Here is a 23,398-nt window from a genome sequence, read left to right on the forward strand (position 1 = left end):
TCTGTGCTCCCAATTAGGAAATGCCTAACATTTAGGCAGAGGTTTGGCTCTTTGCTTTAATTTACATTTCTATTTATTGCTAACTATCTAATAACTGGCCTATTTGTGGTTGAAGCAAAATTCAGGTTATTGGAAACATTGAGGTGAAAAAGCAGCAGAGTATATTATAGTGTCTATTAATAAAACAAGCCCTGGGAGGGGAAGCTGAGGAAAGATCAGAACTTTTCTTGGAACTTTCTTCAGTTGTTGAGGGTGGGTACAGCTGGTGACTTTGGCCTGAGTTTTCTACGATGAGTTGCCTTGATAGCCCTTCTCCATCTCTCCCTTCTCAGCTGCAGTTCAGTTCTTTTCTTCCTCCCTCTTTTCTTTTGCCTGTTGTCCCTATGCTAACAATTCTTTTCGGTTTAGCTCATAAGGTTCTGACTCTTTCCTTGCTTGCCAATACTTTTTCTCTCTCTTCAATTCTCTTCTCTGTTTCCCTCTCAGTCTTTGGCTGGAATGGCCCTCTGTCCTCTCCAGTCAGATGCTCGAATCCCTGGGTTCTGAATTGGAGTGCTATTTTATACTAAACTGACAGGGCTGGGTGAGTTTTTTCTGCCAATCTGAATAGAATTCCTGTATGGCCTCATTTCACTTCAAGCAATAGTGTTAAAGGACTCCTAATTGAGGAAAGATTTTTAATACACTTATTTAAAATGCATTTGTTTGGATTCAAAAAAGATAGTTAGGCTTTGTTCACACTTAGTTTATACCTCTAATTTATTGACTCAATGGAGAATTCTGGGCTTTAAAGTTATTGAGGGAGGGAGGGAGAAGGAAAAAGAGAGGGAGAGAGAGAGAGAGATAGGATGATGAAGTGGGAGAGGAGGAGAGGAAGCCATTTATATAGCCAGCACTAAATAGTTTTTATAACTAATACTTTATAATATAATTTGATAGTTAGAAGTATTACTTCTCCTTTCTCCTACTTTATTTCAGGATTTCTCTTGAGTTTCTAGACCTTTTGTGCTTCCAAATGAATCCTTTGTCAGAGATATTGTCGAGGGAGATTTCTGTTTGGGTATAGGTTGGATGAGATGACCTCTGAGATCCCTTGCAATTCTGTGATTCTGTGACAAAGATCTCAGAAGAATTGAAATTGCCACTGATGTATTGGGCAGTTGAAAGATGCATAGTGGATAGAAGTAGGCTGCAGCATAATAGCTTGCGCCCAAGAAATGAATGAAAATACATCATTAAGGAAGACTAGAAAAATGGGTGAGGAGGTTATCTAGTGAAGGCTAGAGATAACAAGTGAATTGCACAAGTGTTGGACTTCTATCTATGAATTATTAATGATCCAAGAGAAAGCCTACCATATGTTGAATAGTCTTTAGAGGCTTTGTTAATGACAATGGGTAAGAAATGAACAGGTTGAGAAGGTACAGAGGGATTGTGATCTTCACTGGTGGAAGGAACTCCCACGCTGATGAGTCACAGATCCTTTGAAGATTCTTAGAATATAACTCATAAGAACTGCATTAATATATGTGTGATATGTCATTTGATGCCACAGATATATTTTATTACAACTTCATTTGTATTTATTTATTTGTTATGCTTGATTTAATTTGTGCAAATTAATACAATAAAGATCTAAATAATGGTGTTTTAAAGGTAAGTAATAAGAATAATATATAAGTAAATGTGTATTACATATTGCATCATTTATGGGAATATATCTAATCAATCTTTCTTGTATGGGGTCGACTATTTCTCTGTAAGGCTGGTGAGTCATTATTTGAAATGCTAAATTCATTTTGGCATTAATAAGATGAGTCAACACACAGGTACAGTCATTAATTTGGACTAAGAGCTTCATTTATATACTTGAAGAACCCTATGTGGCTCTGCAGCTATTGGCTGACAACCCCAAATTTTACAGGTTTTTACATACTTAATCCTTTGGGTCAGTCTGGGTTCCTCTGGTCTCCTATCTGATTTTCATAATAGGATATAACTTCAAATAATATAGCATTGGGCAATTGTATAAACCTTGGTATTTGCTTTTTTGTTTGTTTGTTAATGATTGAGCATCAATCCTCTATGGAGCCTTGAAAAGGGAAAATGTTCTAATGGGGATAGAGCAGGACAGCAAGTAGTGGTTCAGTGTATATAGAATTGGGCTTGGAGTCAGGAAGACCTAAGTTCAAATCCATTCTGTAAAATGGGGATAATAATAGCATCTACTTTCTAGGGTTGTTGTGAGGATAAAATGTAAAAAGGGCTTAGCATAGTGGATCCTATATAAACGCTTATTCCTTTCCTCTTAATATTTATATTTGGCCTGCTGTTGGGCCTTCACCCATTATGACAAAAATATTAACTTTGCCATAAATAAACTTTGTTTCTAGAGGATTAGTTAGTGGGGGTATGCATCAGTTCACTATATGATCTTCCATTCTTACCAGGACTGGAATGAATCCACCCTATGTCCAATGTATGGTATAAACATAACTATATTATATACTAAACTTATTTTTATCAGTTTGGAAGTATTCTAGCTTTTCTTTCTTTCTATGAAAACAAAATAGGAAAAATGAACTTAAAAACTATAGCATGAAGGATAATCTCTAAGGTTTCTTCCAGCTGATTTAGGTTAGAGAAAGGAAGCAAGTTCTAATGAGGGTGGGTGATAGTGATACTGGAATGCATAGCAAAGGGCACTGGTGTGAGTGCCTTGTTTGCATATCTTTAATTAAAAATATGCTTCATCTTTCAAAGATGATATTTATGTGTGGATTCTGGCTAGATGAAAATAAAGTGCTATAGGTTTTTGTTTGCTTTTATTCTTGGATATAATAAAGAACCTTAGAAGCATTTCCCTTCTGAAGTAGAAGACACCTTTTAGTACTCAATACACATACTGTACATGTATATGTGTAAGAAGAGATGATGAGGAATTAAAGTATACCTGTTTGTAAGTTTCAATCATGGGTGATTTCTTGCATGGAAATCTTAAGTTCTAGTGGCTTGAGGGTCACTGTAAAACAATGCATTCATTACATGCCTCAGTATGGCAGTCACAAGGAACTGCACTCACCTTATTTTATCAATTTGTTTCAAAATTTTATTTCAGGGATAGACCAAGATGGTGGAGTAAAGGCCTGAGCTCTCTCAAATTTCTCTCCAAACAACTTTAAAATAACAACTCAAAACAAATTCTGGATTGACAGAACCAACAAAAGAGTAGGGTAGAACAATTTTCTAGCCAAAGACAACTTAGAGGGACAATAGGAAAGGTCTCACTGGAGTGAGAGTGGGGTGCACAGTCAGGATACTACAGGATTTAGCAGCTTCTACATTAAAGGATGGGAGTACTTGGAATATGGTATTCTGGAGGGCAAGAGAGCTAGGATTACAACAAAAAATCACCTACCCAGTAAAACTGAATATAATCCTTCAGGGAAAAATGGATATTTAGTGAAATAGAGGACTTTCAATCATTCCTGATGAAAAGACCAAAGCTGAGTGGAAAATTTAATTCTTAAGTACAAGACTCAAGAGAAGCATAAAAAGGTAAACAGGAAAGAGAAACCATAAAGGATTCAACAAGGTTAAACTGTTTATATTATTAGATAGGAAGATGACACTTGAAACTCCTAAGAACTTAATCATTATTGGAACAGTTAGAAGGAATAGATATAGATATAGATATAGATATAGATATAGATATATATTGATAGGATAGATATAGATATAGATAGATACATAGATATGAAAAGACAGAGGGCACAGGTGTGAGTTAGCTATGATCAGATGATATAAAAAATTAAGGGGTGAGAAAGAGGAATTCATTGGGAGAAGGGAGAAAGAAGAAGTAGAATGGGGTAAATTATCTCACATAAAAGAGGCACAAAAGAGCTTTTATAGAGGAGAAGATGGGGTAGTGGTGGCAGGTAATGCTTGAACCTCATTCTCATTACAATTGGCTAAAAGAGGAAATAACATACACACTCAATTGGGTATAGAAATCTATGTTACCCTACAGAGAAGTAGGAGGGGAGGGAGATAAGAGAAGATGTTGGGCTGATAGAAAGGAGGGGGGATTGGGGGAAGCAGTGATCAGAAGCAAAACACTTTTAAAGAGGGCCAGGGTAAAAGGAGAGAGAGAGAGAGAGAGAGAGAGATAAACAGGAGAAAAATAGGATGGAGGGAAATACACAGTAATCATAACTGTGAATGTGAATGGGATGAACTCACTCATAAAATGGAAATGGAGAGCAGAGTGGATTAAAAACCAAAATGTTACAATATGTTTATGAGAAACACACTTGTAAGAGACATGTAGAATAAAGGTAAGGGGCTAGAGTAAAATCTATTATGCTTCAGTTAAAGCAAAAAAAAGCAAGGGTAGCAATCATGATTTCAGACAAAACAAAAGCAAAAATAGATCTAATTAAAAGAGATAAACAAGGAATCTATATCTTACTAAAAGGTACCATAGACAATGAAGTAATATCAATACTAAATCAAATCTTAAAGGAAAAGTAAAACGAGTTTTAGGAGGAAATAGACAGTAAAACTATACCAGTTGGGGATCTCAACTTTCTTCTCTCAGAACTAGATAAAGCTAACAAAAAAATAAACAAGAAAGAAGTTAAAAAGATGAATAGAATTTTAGAAAAGTTAGGTATGATAGACCAATGGAGAAAAATTGAAGAGGAATATTAAGGAATATACCTTTTTCTCAGAGGTATATGGCACCTACACAAAAATTGACCATGTATTGAAGCATACAAGTGCAGAAAAATTGTGTATCCATTTTAGATCATAATGCAATAAAAATTAAATTCAACAAAGGACTATGGAAAGATAAATTAAAAATTAATTGGGAATTAAATAATCTAATCCTAAAGAAGGAGTGGGTCAAAGAACAAATCATATTGTCATTCTCTTTAATGAAATTATTGATTGTATAATCAATCAATAATCAATTAATTGTTTAAACAATCAATAATTTCATTAAAGAGAATAACAACAATGAGTCAACATGCCAAAATTTTTGGGATGCAGCCAAAGCAATATTTAGGGGAAAATTTATATCTTTAAATGCTTACATCAATAACATAGAAAAAGAATAGATCAACGAATTGGGCATGCAACTAAAAAAACTAGAAAAAGAATAAATTAAAAATTCCCAGTTAAACATCAAATTAAAAATCCTGAAAACCAGAGGATAGATTAATAAGATTGAAAGTAAAAAAGCCATTGAGCTAATAAATAAAACTAAAAGCCAGTTTTATGGGAAAAAAGAACAAAATAAACAAACCATTGGTTAATTTGATTAAAAAAACAGTAAGAAGAAAAACCAACTTACCAACTTCAAAAATGAAGAGGAAATTAAAGCAATTATATGGAGCCATTTGTCAAATTATATGCCAATAAACCTGGCAATCTAAGTAAAATGGATGAATATTTACAAAAATATGAATTGCCCAGATTAATAGAAGAGGGAATTGAATATTTAAATAATCCCATTTTAGAAAAAGAAATTGAATAAGCCAGCAATGAACTCCCTGAGAAAAAATCCCCAGGACCAGATGGATTCACAATTGGATTCTATTAAACATGTAAAGAACAATTAATTCCACACTATATAAACCATTTGGAAAAATAGGCAAAGAAAGAGTCTTACCAAATTCCTTTTATGACACAAATATGATGCTGATACCTAAACCAAGAAGAGTGAAAACAGAGAAAGAAAACTATAGACCAATTTATTTAATGCATATTGATGCAAAACTTTTAAATAAAACACTAGCAAAGACATTACAGCAATATGTCACAAAGATCATATACTATGACCAGGTGGGATTTATACCAGGAACACAGGGCTGGTTCAAGTTTAGGAAAACTATCAGCATAATTGACCATATAAATAACAAAACCAACAAAAATCCTTATTATCTCAACAGATGAAAAAGCTTTTGACAAAATACAACACTTATTCCTATTAAAAACACTAGAAAATGTAGGAATAAATGGAACTTTCCTTAAAATGATAATAGTATGTATCTAAAATCATCAGCAAGCATTATCTGTAAGGAGGTTAAGCTAAAAGTCTTTCCAATAAGATCAGAGGTGAAGCAAGGATGCCCATTGTCATCAGTATGATTCAATATTGTACTAGAAATGCTAGCTTTAGTAATAGAGAAGAAAAAGAAATTGAAGGACTTAGAATAGACAATGAGGACACAAAACTTTGCAGATGATGGTATACTTAGAGAATCCTAAAGAATCAACTAAAAAACTAGGTGAAATAATTAACAACTTCAGTAAACTTGCAGGATAGAAAATAAACCCACATAAACCATCAGCATTTCCATATATTGCCAACAAAGTCCAAGAGCAAGACACAAAAAGAGAAATTCCATTTAAAATAACTGTACACAATATAAACTACTTGGCGGTCTGCCTGCCAAGACAAACCCAGGAACACAATTACACAATAATTTTTACACAAATTCAGACCTGAATTTGAAAAATATTAATTGCTTATGGGTCAATATGAGCCAATATGATAAAAATGATAATTATACCTAAAGTAATTTACTTATACAGTGCCATACTAATCAAACTATCAAAAATTTGTAGAGCTAGAAAAAAAACAATAACAAAATTTATCTGGAAGAACAAAGATCAAGAATATCAAGGCAATTAATTTTAAAAAATGTAAAGGAAGGTGGCCTAGCCATATCATATCTCAGACTGTCTTACAAAGCAGTAATCATCAGAATAATCTGGTACTGGTTAAGAGATAGAGAGGTAGATCAGTGGAATAGATTGGGTACATAATACACAGTAGGTAATGACTGTAGTAATCTAGTGTTTGATAAATGCAAAGATTCTAGCTTTTGGGACAAGAACTCATTATTGACTAAAACTTCTGGGATAATTGGAAGGCAGTTTGGCAGAAACTAGGTATAGACCAACATCTCACACCATATACCAAGATAAGATCAAAATGGGTACATGATTTAACATGAAGGATGATACCATAAGCAAATGAGGGGAGCATGGAATAGTTTACCTGTCAGATCTACAGATAAGGAAAAAATTTATGACCAAACAAGAGAGAGAGCATCACAGGATGTAAAATCGATAATTCTGATTATATTAAATTTAAAAGTTTTTGCATAAACAAAATCAATGCATCTAAGATTAAAAGGAAAGCAGAAAACTGGGAAAAATTCTTGGCTGCAAGTGTCTAATGAAGGCCTCATTTCTCAAACATAGAGAACTCAGTTAAATTTATAAGAATATGAGTCATTCCCCAATTGATAAATGGTCATAGGTTACAAAAAGGCAGTTTTCAAATGAAGAAATATAAAAATATTCTAAAGCACTATTGATTTTGGAAATGCAAAATAAGACAACTTTGAGGTACCACCTCACACCTAACAGATTGGTTAACATGACAGAAAAGGAAAATGACAAATGTTGGAGGGGATTTGGGAAAATTGGGACACTAATGTATTGTTGGTGGAGTTGTGAACTGATTTAACTATTCTGGAGAGCACTTTGTAACTATGCCCAAAGAATTATACAATTGTGCATACCCTTTGACAGTAATACCACTACTAGGTTTGTTACCAAAGAAATAAAAAAAAGAAAAGGTAAAGGATCCATATGTTCAAAAATATGTGGTGGCAAAGAATTGGAAATTGAGGGGATGCTCATCAGTTGGTGAATGGCTAAACAAGTTGTGGTACAGGATTTTAATGGAATACTATTGTGCTATAAGAAATGATGAGCAGGATCCTTTCAGAGATACCTGGAAAAACTTACACGAACTGATGCAAAGTGAAGTGAGCAGAAGGAGAAGAACATTGTACACAGTAAGAGCAATATTGTAAATGACTTAAGTATTCTCAGAAATACAAAGCTCCAAGACAATCTCAAAAGACTTATGATGAAGAATGCTATCTACCTCCAGAGAAAGAACTGATGGATTAGGAATGCAGAACAAAGCAAACTCTTGCTTACTTTATTTTTTTTTTTTTTGGTTTATTTTTTGTCTGTTTTCTTTAAAATGACTAATACAGAAATAAGCTTTGCATGAGTGCACATGTATAACCCATATCAAATTGCCTGCCTTCTCAATGAGGAGGGTAGAGAGGGAGGGGGAAAATTTGGAACTCAAAATTTAAAAAAAGTGAATGTTAAAAGTGATTTTTACATGTAATTGGAAAAAATAAAATATTTAATAAAAATAAAATTTTATTTCACCTGAAAATGTTGATATTTTAAGCTAAGGGGTATTATAGATTCTGAGTATTGTTTTGGGTTAGCTACTTGGTAAGTCTTCAGGGATTGAGGTGGGTTTAATTGTTTATATGTTTATATGTTAATATGTTTACATGTTAAGTAACATATACAAAGGAAAAAAAACATAATAAATGCCATGTTCTAAGTCTATCTTGGTTTCCTAATAACCTAGTGGAAAACATTTGTGAATATGCAAAAGACCTGTCATTTCGTCAGCATGAGAAACTACTGGTACAGGAACTTTCTGCACTAAAGTAGATATCTACTAATTCATACGCTGGTTGCTATATTTTAGATGTTGCCTGAGGCACAAAGACATTAAGCACCTTGCCCAGGATCAGTGAGGGTGAGAGGTAGGATTTGGACCTAAGCCTTCTTGATTCCAAGCCCAGACTTCTATTTACTACTACATACTTATAATGGAAAACACGTTAAAGAGAAAAAATAACATTCTTTAAGTAATCCTTTGTTAAAAATGGAAGAACAGTATGGAATTCAGGCTGTGAATTTTTATCTGTAGAAGTCTGTGGAGTTAGATAAAGACAAAATATCTTCACTTTTCTCATCATTCTTGAAATTACTACCTTACAGTCAAGGTCAGATTCTGGAATATTGGGGCATGTAATGTTGATATGCAAAGAAGCTAAATGTCATCTAAAAGCAGTTTTGAGAACAGAGATGCAGCCCTTTGAAAGGGCAGCTTTGGAAAGGCTTCCCCTCCCCCAATCCTATGTTCCTTCTCTCCCTCAACAAACCCACTGAATATGATCTAAGGGGCTAAGAAGATAATGCTGTAGTGTTCACTGGAGGGCACACTAGAGGAAAGAAACATGTTCTAGTGACAACCATAAGAAGAGACACAAATATCAAGGGCAACAATAGTCAGCATTTGTGAAATTATTTAGGACACTAATGGTATGCTTTTGAGAGTATTCAGGCTTATACATACCAAGGAGAGGATTTAAAATTCAGTACAAGGAAAACTACTTTGGGACAGGTGGGAGAAGAATTTCTAAGGGAATAGAGGGCTAGATCTCAATCTGTAAGGATGTTTATCACCCTGTGAAAAGCTCAATGAATATTAAATGATAGCAAAATAATCACTTGACAATACCATGGAAAGAGCCACGGGGAATCTTGTATGAAAGGGAGAACAGAAGAACTAGAAATTTTCTATTTCAGATGAAATCCCTACTTTCAGTATATCACACATATGACAGGGAAACCAAGAACCAGGGAAAAAACCCGGTAACTCCAAATATCCATGTAAGTAACACAGATGACAAGAGTGAAGATAAAGGGGCTCTTTGCTCTCTATTCTGAATAGAACAGAAGAAGGACAGGGCTGGTGGAACAATAATGAATAAACGAGAAATTATTAAGCACTTCCTCTGATATTATCAGACATTATATTAGGTGCTAGATATATGAGGACAAAAAATAAGACACTTCCTGCCCTTAATATTATGTTCTAGTAAGAGAAGACACATAGGATAAGTGGTATCTAGGGGAAGGGAGTTTTTCTAGGGAGTCAGAGTAAAGATGAGTAAAGTCATAGGGCAGTCAATGGTCGTGATCTTTGCAGAAGCAATAGTGTGGCATTGCATTGGTTTTTATTACTCTTCCTTGGGTGTTGTCTTTCCCTATTAGAAAGTAAGCTTCTAGAAGGCAGGGACTGTCTTACTTTATCTTTGTATACTCAGTGAGTTCTTGACTCATATTAGGTACTTAAATGTTTCTCTCTCCCTCCTCCTCCCCACCCCAGATTGGGGGTGATAGGCTGAGAGGTGGATAGGAGGGACCCTGTGGATAGGAGGGTACATATAGCAACAGAATGGGTGGCACGATGTTCTAATATGTCTGGGGTAGATGGATATGAAACATGGTTTGGGACCAAGTAGGTATAGTCAAGTATGCAGCTTTGTACTTCCTAACTGGCCAATGAAGGTCCAGGGAAGGATTCTAAATGGAGGAAAAAAGTCTCATTTCTGGTCTGAACGGTGCTCTTCTAGATGGGGAAAGAAGACAATAGCAGAGTAGCTGGCATTATGTCTTAAGATATCTAGGGTGTATGGAAAGTAAATCTTATTCTTATAAACTAACATTTCTCTCAGGTATTTAACAGTGACAAGTCACATTTATGTAAAACTGTGGTTGGAAAGGGCTCTGCTTATATTATCTCTTTGGTATACCAATTCTGGACATATCATAGGAGACTTTAGAAGTCATTAAGTCCAATCCTTTCATTTTAGAGATAAACTGAGGCATAGAAAGGTTAATTGACTTGCCTGGAATCACACAGCTAATAAACGTCTAAGTGGAATTCAAATTCAGGTCTTCCTGTCTCATTGTCCAGCTATCTATCTGCTGCTCTACGTATATATTACAATTAGTTTTCTATTCACTATTGTCCCTAGTTGGTAGATTGTGTAAATATTAGTTCCATTTTTACAAATGAGGAAATTGAGACTAAGTGAGGTTAAATGACATATGCAAGGTCACATGATTTGTAAGAGTCTGAGTCAAACCTTGAACATAGTTTTTTACTCCATGTCCTATTCTTTTCTCCATAAACTGACACATTAAAATCAGACCTAAGGCATGAGCTAAGAAAGGGCTCTTACAGTAGGTCCCTTATGAAGTCTATCTTTTGCAAAAGGTTCATTTTAAGTGTCTTATTTTTGAGGGCCAGAGTCTAATGAACATGGTTACTGGCTACTCAGGTGGATTCCCTAAGCTATATTCCTGTATGCAGGTAGGTGGTGTGGTAGATAAAGTGATGGACCTAGAGTCAGGAAGACCCATTTTCCTGAGTTCAAATCTGGCCTTGGAAACTTACTAACTGTGTGACCTTGAGCAAGTCACTTAACTCTGTTTGCCTCCGTTTCTTCATCTGTAAAATGAGCTGGAGAAGGAAATGACAAACCAATCCAGTACCTTTGCCAAGAAAACCCCAAATAGGGTCACAAAGAATTAGACAAGATTGAAACGACTAGACAACAGCAACAACAACAGCAACATATTCCAGTTTGAAGGTAGATCATCAGAAATCAGGATACCTGGACTATATTATCTCAGCTGCTACATGAGTGTTTTTGTCAAGTTAAAATTCAACATTAGGTCCCCAAGCTCTGATGGAGTATCAAAAATCCATTTGAATGACATTTTTGTTTCTTTTGCTAAACCAGTATATTTGATGTTAGTGCCCATGTAATAAATTCCTACTGAATTCAGTACTTGAGTACTCCAATGGTACTGTGATCTCATTGATGTGAATATACCCTCCAGTGATGGAGTCTGCATCATATTCATGCCTACTTATCCTGTTTGACTGGTTCACGTCCTCCTGGAAATCCACCATGACGCAGTGGATAGAATGCTGGACCTGAAGTCAGGAAAACTATTAGTGAAGTTCAAATCTGGCCTCACTTATTAGCTGTGTGACACTGGGCAAATCAGTTAATGCTGTTTGCCTCAGTTTCCTCATCTGTAAAATTAGCTGGAGAAGGAAATGGCAAACCACTCTAGACTCTGCCAAGAAAATTCCGAATGGAGTCATGAAGAGCTGAACACCACTGAAAAACTACTGAACTGTAACAGCAACAAATCCACCATAGGTGATCTAATATAGAATTGTGAAAAGAACAGCTGGAATTAATTTGAATTCCAGCTCAGTCAATTACGACATGTGCTACCTTGACTAAGCCACTTAACTTCTCCTATCTAAGTTTCCTCTATAAAAAAAGGGAGTTGGGTTAGATGCCTGTCATATTCCTTTCTGACTCTAGATTTATGACCCCATAATTCTGCTGGAGGACTTTTCTTGTGTTCTCTTGACATTGTGTGGATACAATGGAGTGTGTGGACTGTCCATTGATTATCTCTTGCTCTTGTTACAGGTCTGGTCCATCTTTCTTTCCAGACTCCTAATTAATTCATGTTGATTGATTTATTGATTCTCTGACAGCTTCTGTTTGACTTCTGTGCTGTTTCTCATCAATATTTTGCAGCCTACTGACACTGAGCAAGGCTTCCCTATTGCCTTGAATGCAGTTCTAGGAAATAGTTATTTCTTTGTAAACAAACATATGCTGGCTTTTTTTTTTTAACAATGAAAACTACATAATTCAACATGTTTTTCTTTTTGCCTTGGTTCCCAGGAAATGTACAGTTAAATTCAATACATAATGGTATTAAATTATGCCTCAGTACTCTTGGGTCCACTGTGACATGGAATCCTCAGCTCCTCTGAATTGATTTTTGTTTTGGTTTTCCCTTTAATTGTCTTGCTTCATATTTGGTTTTGTTTTTAATTGTCTTGCCTCACATTGTATTTAATTTTGTAAGCCCCCTTAAATCCTTTCTGGAAGTAGATTGGTTGTAAAACTTAAATAAAATACATAACTAAAAAACTTGAAGAAATATGCAGTTTCAGACAAAAGATAGAGATTAGAAGTATCTTGCTCCAAAATGAGATGCCCAGAAACTAGCATTCCTTGTTCTTACATATTAAATTCATATCATATCCAATAACCACTTTTCTTCTTTAAACCAGGTACATATTAAAACCACAACAAAAGAATGAAAATAGAAAACGCTTTCAGGGTTCAAGAAAAGACAATGTACATCTTAGTTCTCCTTTTAAATGGTACTAGAAATGAAGATATCCTCAGTGAGAGTTCAAACATTTTAAAAGGGTAAGAAAAATTATCTCAAAGCATCATTTCTTTCGCTAGCTTCGTCTTTTAACTATACGCTTAAGAAAAAGACCACAGGTACCTTTAAAGGCTATGTTACCTTGCCATTCCCAAACAAGCAGTTAGTTGCCAAATATTACTGATTCTACCTCTCATTCATCCTCTCCTCTCCATTCACATTGCCACCCCAAAAGATCAGAATTTCATTTCCTTTTATCTGGCCCATGCTAATGGCCTACTAGTTGTTCTCTTTGTCTTCAGGTCTTTAGTTTCTTCCCTCTCCCATTCACCCTTTGCATAGCTGGGAAAAAAAAAAAGAAAAAAAGAAATCTTCCTGTTGCATAAATCTGACCATGGCATGCCTCTGATTAAAAATCCTCAGAGGCTCCCCATTGCTGACAGGAGGTTCAAATAACCTGCCACTTATATTCTTCCATCCTGTCTTGCCAGCTTTATTTCCCACTTCCCTTCCTGCCTGCTACATTTTGGTCAAACTTTATCTTTCTGATCATGTTCTCTTCCTATGCATCTGTACTAGCTGACTTCTGTTACACATAAAAAGTTCTAGAGACATAGTTTCTAGGTAATTAATGATTTGTTGATAATGCTAGGATTTAATAAATATTACTATAATAAAATGCTATATTATATTACTATATAATACATAATAATTTCCCCATTAGATGGGTCAGCTAGGTGGTACAGTGGATAAAGCACTGGGCTTATAATCAGAAGACTCATCTTCATGAGTTCGAATCTGACACTAGCTGTGTGATCCTGGGCAAGTCACTTAACCCTGTTTGCTTCAGTTTCCTTGTCTGTAAAATGAGCTGGAGAGGGAAATGGCAGCAAGCAGTTCAGTAACCTTGCTAAGAAAACCCCCAAAATGGGGTCACGGACAGTCAGACATGACTGAAATAAATGAACAACAATAATATTTCCCATTAAATGGTTGTTGTCCTTCATACCTGGAATAAATCAAAATGACATCACTACGTCAGGGTCAAGATACAGTGTGTCAGACTGAGGCTGATCAGACCAATATGGGTTTAGAAGGCTCTACTACAAGTCAGGCACTAATAGTCCATATGAACATTTAGAGTGGAGATGTCTCTAAATTTGCACATCTCACGTTTCCTTTGAGCTACTGCAATTCTGCATTGTTCATAGAGCACAGTCCCTCCTTTGTTGCAGGCACATCACGGTGGGTGGTCCTTTGCCAGTATTTCTCATGTCTCACAAATGATTCTAAAGTTCTTCAGAGAGACCTTGAGAATGTGCTTGTATCATTTCTTCAGATCTCTGTGTGAGTGTTTGCCTTGTGTGAGCTCTCCGTAAAATAGTCTTTTAGGCAAATGTATGTTTGGCATTTGAACAACCTGGATAATCTATTGGAGTTGTGCTCTTTGAAGTAGAGTTTGAATGCTTGGCAGTTCAGTTTGAGAAAAGATCTTAATATCTGGTACCTTATCTTGCTAGGTGATCTTCAGAATCACCCTAAGACAATTCAAATGGAAATGATTCAGTTTCCTGACATAGCGCTGGTAGGCTGTCCAGGTTTTGCAGGCATGTAACAATGAGGGCAGCACAGTGGCTCTGTAGATCTTCAGTTTCGTAGGAAGTCTAATACCTCTTTTCTCCCGCACTTTTTCTTCAGAGCCTCTCAAACACTGAGCTAGCTCTGGCAATGCATTTGTCAACCTCATTATCTATGTGTACATGCCTGGAAAGTATACTGCCAAGCCAAGTGAACTTATTTAGAAGCTGCTAAATGAAAAATGAGAAATCCACAGGGCTAACCAGCGGGATAGTTTATCCATCTCTAAGAAGGCAGAGTTTAACTCCATCAAAAGTAAAGTGCAGGCTTAGAGGGATGCAGGATTCTTGGTTTAGTAAGAATTTGAATGAAATTCAGTTTTACATTGATAGTAACAATCCAAAATTCTTTTATGATGCCTTGAAGGCTATTTATAGACCAAAGACCTATGATGCATCTCAACTACTCAGTGCTGATGGAACCCCATTGATCAGCGATAAAGACATGATCCTGGAGAGATGGGCTGAACATTTTCATAGTGTTCGTAACAGAATATCATCAACTAATGCTGAAACCATTGACTGTATATCTCAGGTTGAAGTCAATCCTTCTCTAGCCAAACTTCCAACTGAAGAAGAGGTTTTGAATGCCATTAGGCTCCTCTTGTGTTGGCAAACAGCCTGGTGATGATTCTATCCCAGCTGAGATTTACAAGATGGGGGTTCACGGCTCATACAAAAGCTGACAAATCTACTGGGTTATAGGGTAAGAGGAGATTATCCCCCAGGAATTCAAGGACACCTCCATTGTCTACCTCTATAAAAGGAAAAGGAAATAGATTGTCCTGTGACAATATGGGGTGGGGATGGGGTCTCTTTCTTAGTAATTATCAGCAAGATTTTTTGCCAGAGTCCTCCTTAATAGGTTAATCCTTTCCCTGGAAGATAATCATCTACCCAAGGGCCACTGTGGCTTCATAAAGGGTTGAGGAAGAGTCAATATGGTGTTTGCTGCCTGACACTTCCAGGAGAAATGACAGGAGCAGAACAAAGGTCTATATACAACATTCATCAATCTGACCAAGGTATTTGATACTGTTAGTGGTGAGTGCTTGGGGAAGATCATGGTAAAATTTGTTTGCCTGGAGAAGTTCATCAGTATTATTCACCAGTTCCATGATGGCACATTTACACAGGTTCTGGATGATGGATGATGCTATTGAACTTTCCCAGTCACCAATTGAGCAAAGCAAGGCTGTGAGCTTGCTCCCATGCTTTTTGGCATGATGTTTTCACCAACATTGTCAGATGTCTTCAATGAGGACGAAACTGGCATGAAGGTGAGCTACTGCATTGGCAGTAAATTGTTTAATTTGAAATGGTTAAAAGACAAGATTAAAGTGGAGGGAGAGTTGGTGTACAACTGTTAGTTCCCAGATGATTGTGCACTCAGTGCAGCCTCTGAGGCTGAGATGCAACAGAGTATGGTTCTATTTTCTGCATTTTGTACTAATTTTGACCTGACAACACCAAGAAAACAGAGGTTCTCCATCAGCCAGCACTACACCATCCACATGTGGAACCATTGGTTACAGCAAATGGAGAAATTCTGAATGCTATGGATAAGTTCACTTACCCAAAAAGAATATGAGTTCTTTGAAGTCAGGGACTGTTTAATTTCTTTGTATTCCCAGTGCTTAGCACAGTGCCTGGCACTTAATAAATGCTTGATTTGACTTATGGAACTTTAGACTGCTGTGCTACTTACTACTGCTATGACTCCGGGCATTAGGGTCTACTCCTGTGTACTCATGTGACCTTGAAAAACTAAGTTAATACCCCTGAGTCTCAGTTTTCTTATCTGTAAGATCAGGCAGTTGGATGACATAATCTTTAAGGTCCTGTCTTGCTCTAGGTCAAGTCTTATGACCCCATGATGTCTCTTTACGTTGTCCGTGTAGCCTAGATATAATAATAATAATAGCTAAGAATAGCTGACATTTATATAGTGCTTTGGGTTTACAAAGTGCTTTACCAATATTATCTCATTTGAGCCTCATAACAACTATGGGAGGTAGGTGCTATTATATCCATTTTATAGATGAAGAAACTGAAGAAGATTGATGTTAAAGTGATTTGCCTAGGATCGTTAAGTCAGTCAATAAATATTTCTTGATGTCTACTCTGTGCCAGGCACCGTGCTAAGCATTGGGGGAGGGGGTTATAAAGAAAGGAAAAGACAATCTCTGCTTTCAAGGATCTCATGATTTAATGGGAGAGACAACATGCAAACAACAATGGGCAAACATTATACATAGTATAAACTGGAGATAATCAACAGAGGGAAGGTATTAAGGGGAAACAAGAAAAAAACTTCCTATTGGAAGTTGGAATTTATCTGAGACTTGAAAGAAATCAGGGAAGTCAGAAGATAGCAGTGAGAAGGGAGAGATTTCCAGGCACTGGGGACAGCCAGTGAAAATACCTAGAGTTGGTACAGGGAGTGTCTTATTTAGAGAATCTCAAGGAGGGCAGTGTCACTGGATCACAGAGTATGTGGGTGGTGGAGTATAAGGTGTAACAGGGTAGGGCAGGTTACAAAAAGTTTTGAGAAAGGATTTGAACTTTGGTCCTCCTGACTCCAGGTCCAGTACTTTATCCATTTTACCACCTAGCATACAATGTTGGACACAGAAACCTACAGGGGTAGGTTTTTATCAGACTGACTCTATTTTCTGATTTAGCAATACCCTCATCCCTATTTCACCACTTCATGGTTACCTACCTGGCTAATTCTCAGAACTGTCCTTGTACTTTGGTATACTCAGAACCATTTTCTTATTCTTGGAATTGTTTCCTCCTAAGATTACTTGTCACAATTGTTCAGATAAGGATCCTTACTCTAAGACAGACGGTACTTGGTTTTTTTTTTTCCAGTATGAATCTGTGATGTAGCTCATGTATGTACCCTACTTGAGTCTGAATGGAAAATAACTGATTACCTGTTGTGCTTGACTCAACATTAGTTATTTACCCATGACTTGACAGGCTGTAATAATCTCCTTTGGGACATTTCTTAGTTCATTGAACTGATGGGTATGAGTCTTGTGATTTTGCTTGAAAAAATATACGCCTATAGTTATCTATTAGCACCATGTCAGTCTGGATAGTGGAGAACAGTCACTGGCAGACACTTTGTTCCCACACCTGTATGGCTGAATGAGTTCAAACATTGACAATTCATTTTCTATAACCATACTCCCATTGCTATTCCTCTGTTTGTCAGAGATATATTCTGTATATATATATATATATATATATATATATATATAATGTATATACACACATATATACATACATACATATACACACACATATATCACATTGGTTGGGAAGTCAGGATGGTGGTAATGGCAAGATGAAAGGTGCATGTTTCTCATATAATAATAATAAAAGCTAACATTTATATAGTACTTACTATGTGTCAGACACTATGCCAAAAGTGCTTTACAATTATTTCATTAGAGCCTCGAGCAATCCTGTGGGGTAAGTGTTATTATTATTGCCATTTTACAGATGAGGAAACTGAGGCAAACAATGATTGTCCAAGGTCACATAGCTAGTCAAGTGTCTGAGGCTGGATTTGAAGTCTTTCTGACTCCAGGCCTAGCACTCTATCCATTGCTCTACGTAGGTACCTCCAGATAAATCATGAGTATCTTTTGTTAGTAAACAACTGTATTCAATGATTGGAGAGACTTCCTTGGCTCAAATTTTGATGTTTGAATACATATCTTTTTGGAATGGCGTAGCTGGCACAGTTAGCATTTTCCTATCTAATTCAGACCAATACAATTTATCCTACTCTAATTTCTCCTAATTTTATTTGTGTATGTGTTTCTTCTTTATAAGATTATAAACTCCTTGAAGGCAGGTATTGAGTTTTTTTGTATGCCTAGTGTTTTTTTAAGTGCTTGGTAAAATTGTTTATTTAGTGCTCACTGAAAGTTGAATCAGAAAGCTCAGTTTCAAGATTTAGCTTTGTCACTTGCTGTGTGACCTTGGACAATAGTTAATGTCTCTGAATGTCAATTTAGTCTTAAAAATTTGTTTTGTGGTAATTCTAAACTTAGCAATCATGAACAAAGTATCCAAATACATAAGACTGCATATGAAACCACAACTACTGTTGTTTAGAGTTTATTTATACACACACACACACACATCTCTTCACAGCTAACAGTAGTGTTGGTGGTATGAAGAGATTGGCTTGAAGAGGGAAACTAGGTACTCATTCACTTTTTTTGACCCTCAACCCTCAAATGGGCAGAGTGATTCTTTCCCAACTCTGTCACTATCCTGGTATATATCACCATCCGGTCTACTCTACCTCCAGAGGTGGAAAAAGTTGGGGCTCTTTAAGCCTGCCCAAGAGAGGCAATAGAGGGGATCTGTCTAAGGTCACTGGTATAGAAAAAGGGACAATTATGAAAAAAGTTAAAAGAAGAACAAGAAGAAGGAGGGGGGCAGGAAATACAGGTAATACGAGAGGAATCAAAGTACTGTATTTACCTTACAGATAAAAAGATATGTAATTTAAAATGCAGATAATTTTCCTCATGATGAGCTATTTTCTATTATGTAATTAAATATGAAATTTTATTTGCCTAATCAAGTACTTGGCAGATTTTATATCTAATTATCAGTGTTTCAAAGGGATTAGTTATCTTCTTAATTATCCATGTATTCCCTTTTACTTAGCACATTTTGCACAGGTGCTTTAGATATTCTTCTTAGAAAACTCTATTTTATTTTTAGTCTACATGTGGCAATGTCACTTTTTTCAACCAAAACTTTTGGTTTTCATCCCTATATCTGAGGACTTATTTCCCTAAACCCAAAGTTCACAGAAACTAAAGCAGAATGAAAAGAGACCATACTCTCATTTATTTATGGATAATCCTCTGAGACAGGCAACTTGTATATCAACCTCAGGATACGGATCTCATACTAAGACACCTAACTTTTAAATGAGGTGTAAATGAGGTGGGCGCTATCCACTATCAATTTCATGTTTCATTTCAGGGTAGATGTGGCAGCAAAGATCAGAGTTGTTGGGAATTGCTTGATGTTGGAAGGTTTCACACCAGAGAGAATTTAAAGTTTTTCTCCCATTCTTCTTCTTGCCTTGGCTCTAATCATAAATCCCATAGCTTCCATTATAGGTGATCAAGTCTAAGGCTATCTCTATATTTCTTCCACTTTTGGCACATTTCCTTCCCTAAGACAACAAACTTTAACCGATAGATTCTTCCTTCTCAAAGTGCTCTGCCTCTCTCTGTGGAATTTTAACAGGCTACTGTTTCTAAAAGCTTTGAATGAATATATGACAGGCACTATTGAGTTAGCTCAGTTCCATTGCCTTGTGTCTTCAATTTGTGATTTTTGGCTTACTTTCAAAAATGATCTATGAAACAAAGACGATAGTGAACTTTGTCTCGGCAATGCAAAATTATTTGAGCCAAGAATTAATGCTATAAATAACTCATAGGCCAACACAGAACCAGCCCATTTAAAATACTCAGTCTGAGAGGTTGGCAATAGCAAACTGCTGAAAGTGAATCAGGCAGAAATTGTTTTACACACTTAGGGGTGATTCTGACAGATGAGACAAATACAATTCTATCAGCATCAGAAACAATGAAGTCTAAGTCTCATATAAAAAATAGTGAGGAAACTATAGGCCACATCTAAAAGATATATTTTGGATGCATTGTAATATTCCTATAACATTCCTTCTGCTCACCCTCAAGCTCTAATATTTCTTCAGAATTTCAACTATTAGATTCTTAAATCTTCCTCTTTTCTATTTAGCCTCTGTTATTGAACCATGTAATTAGCATCAGAAACGTGTGAGGGTGTAGGAGAAGGGGTGGGGTCATTGTTGGGCACCAGAGGTGTTTCAAGAGGAATCTGAATAGGTCTAAGGGTAGACAGATGCAAAATGGCATCAATCAGAATGTGAGGATTTGGGAAGGAAGAAGGAAAAGACTGTTTGAGAACTGGTTTATTTTTAGCACATTGGTTTTGGCTATTTACTGAATCTTCTCCATATGTTCATTAAATGCTCTCTTATTCCCTTTTGAATTATTATTTCACCTGCTCAGTACTCTAGCTAACTGAAGATAAGTAATACTAAGCAAAATCTTTCTGAAAAACATGTGAGAAGTTTCCTTGTTTCTATCAACTGCATTCAGACTCAGGCTCTTAACTTTGGACTCAATGACTTTTATCTATTTCTTTTCACATTCAGTCTCCTTAGTCATTAGTGTATTTTCTCTCTGATAATTGTCTTGTATGTGCCTCCACCTCCCAAATATAAGTTCCTTGAGGGCAAAGACTGATATTTGTTTTACCTTGGTAATCCCAGTGCCTGGCATCATACCTTGCAATCAATCAATCAATGAGCAAGCATTTATCCAGTGCCTATCATGCCTATCATACCTATCAGGTATGGTGCTAAACACTAGGGATATAATTACAAAGAATGAAACTATCTCTTACATTTAAATGGGGGAGATGACAAATATGTATATAAACACATTTGTTGTTGTTCAGTAGTTCAGTCATGTCTGATTCTATGTGATCCCAAGGACAAAGTCCATGGGATTTTCTTGGCAAAGATACATTTTCTTCTCCAGTGTGTCTCCATTTTACAGATGAAAAACTGAGGCAAATAGAGGTTAAGTGACTTGCCCAGGGTTATACAGTCAATGTAGGAGGCCAGGTTTGAACTCAGATCTTCCCAATTCCAGGCCTGGTGTTCTATCCATTGCACCACCTAGCTTCCCCTATATATATCTAGATAGATTATCTGTCTATCTATCTATCATCTATCTATCTATCTATCTATCTATCTATCTATTTATCTATACACACACACATACAGCATAAATATAAATGTTAATACACATATACAAAGTATTTAGGTACAAGGTGGTCTGGGAGGGAGGGAACTTGCAGCTGGGGAATTAGGAAAGGTTCCATGAAGAAAATGGTGCTTAAGTTGCTTCTTAAAGAAACAAATAGAACTATGAGGCAGAGGTGAGGAGAGAGTGCATTCTAGGCATGAGGGACAGCCAGTGCAAAGACACAGAGTGACAGAGAAAGAGTGCCATGAATGAGGAACAGAGAGAGTAAGTTTGGCTAAATCATGGAGTGCAGAAGGGGGAGTAATATGCAATGAGTCTAGACAGATAGGTGGGACGGGCTTATGCAGAGCTTTAAAAGCTAAAGAGAGAAGTTCATATTTTATCCTAGAGTATTAGAAAGCAATGGAGTTGGTTGAGTAGGGGAAATACATGATCAGATCTGTAGATAAAGAATAGTACTTTGGTAGCAGTGTGTAGGATGGGGTGGAGTGGTGAGAGACTTAAGGTGGGGAAAACAATGAGAGTGCTGGACTAAGATGGCGGTTCCATGAGTAGAGAGAAGGGAACAGATATTAAATATGTTGTGAATGTAGAAAGGGCAAATCTGGCAGCTTGATTGGATATGTGGTGTGAAGGAAATTGAAGAATCCAGGAAATGCCACCATTATGAATCTGAATGAATCTGGAAGAATGGTAGTGGGTTTAGACAGAAATAGGAAAGTTTGGAAGAGGGGACAGTTTAGGAGAAAAATGAGTTCAGTTTTAGAAATGTTGGCTTTAAGATATCTCTGGGAAATACAATTTCAAATGTGCAATAGATGATTTAGAACTGAAACTTGGGGGAGAGACTAGGCTGGATGTATAGATCTGGGAGTCCTCTTGATAGAGAAGATGAATAACTTCATGGACAAGTGGATGCTGAAGAATTTTTGAAAAATTTGGTTAGGCAATGGGGTTAAGTGACTTGCCCAGGGTCATGCAGCTAGTAAGTGTTATGTGTCTGAGGCTGGATTTGAACTCAGGTCCTCCTGAATTCAGGGCTGGTGCTCTATCTACTGTGCCCACTAGCTGCCCCTATGCTGAAGAATTTACAGAGAGAAAAGGAGGGAGGGAGAATGGGAGAGAGAGACAGAGACACAGAGACAGAGAAGAGAGACAGAGATAGAGACAGACAGAGACAGACAGAGACACAGAGACAGAGAAGAAAGAGACAGAGATGGAGAAACAAGTCAAAATCTTGAGTACCTAAAAAAGCTTGTTTGATTAGATTGGCCTTTAGATTGGTCTTTCTTCCCCAACCAGAGTGTAAATTTCACAATGATAGACAATATTTTGTTTTTTTTTTCCTTTTCATTGCTTAGGATGGTGCATCCTTATATACAAACAGGGGCTCAATCAGTATTTGGTGATTGATTTATTTTTCCTTTGAGATGCTGATCATCTTCATTTTTTCTATTTCCAGTACTTTTTTTTTTTAAAAATTAAATTATATGTCCTTATGTTTTGATTATCATGAGAGCTTCCTAGCTGGATGTCCTAATTTCAGGCCTCAATCCTGCATGTGATTGCCCACCTCATCTTCCTAATGTAATGGGGTTTAGACAGTGGTCCCAGTCTATATGTATATGCACAGAGTGCCATTGATGCCATTCCAGAGAAGGGAGAGCCTGATTTTGAGAAAGTCTTCATGATATGTAATTGAAGTATCTTGGAGAGGCTTTGGAGTATCTATGGATATTCTGTAATTGAACTCAGTCTGCTAACCATGTGTGGCTACAGTTGTCCATTTCAGTCTCTGGGGACAGCAGGCTCAGACTTAATACAGTTTCTATATAGCAACCCATCAATACCTGCTAAATGAATTCTTATTTCAGGTTGGCTGTAAAACACATTATTGACTCAATTCCCAGACTCCCAGACTTC

The 23,398-nt window shown here is 36.5% G+C and overlaps 1 protein-coding gene across 1 annotated transcript in view; it reads right to left on the reverse strand.

Moving 5' to 3' along the window:
- The window catches only part of LOC114054294 (carboxypeptidase A6-like), a 328,051-nt gene that overhangs the window by 46,293 nt on the left and 258,360 nt on the right, over positions 1-23,398 (reverse strand). The window lies entirely within an intron of this gene.

Source organism: Vombatus ursinus, unplaced genomic scaffold (assembly GCF_900497805.2).
Source record: "Vombatus ursinus unplaced genomic scaffold, bare-nosed wombat genome assembly UNPS02014812.1, whole genome shotgun sequence".
NCBI classification, from domain to species: Eukaryota; Metazoa; Chordata; class Mammalia; order Diprotodontia; family Vombatidae; genus Vombatus; species Vombatus ursinus.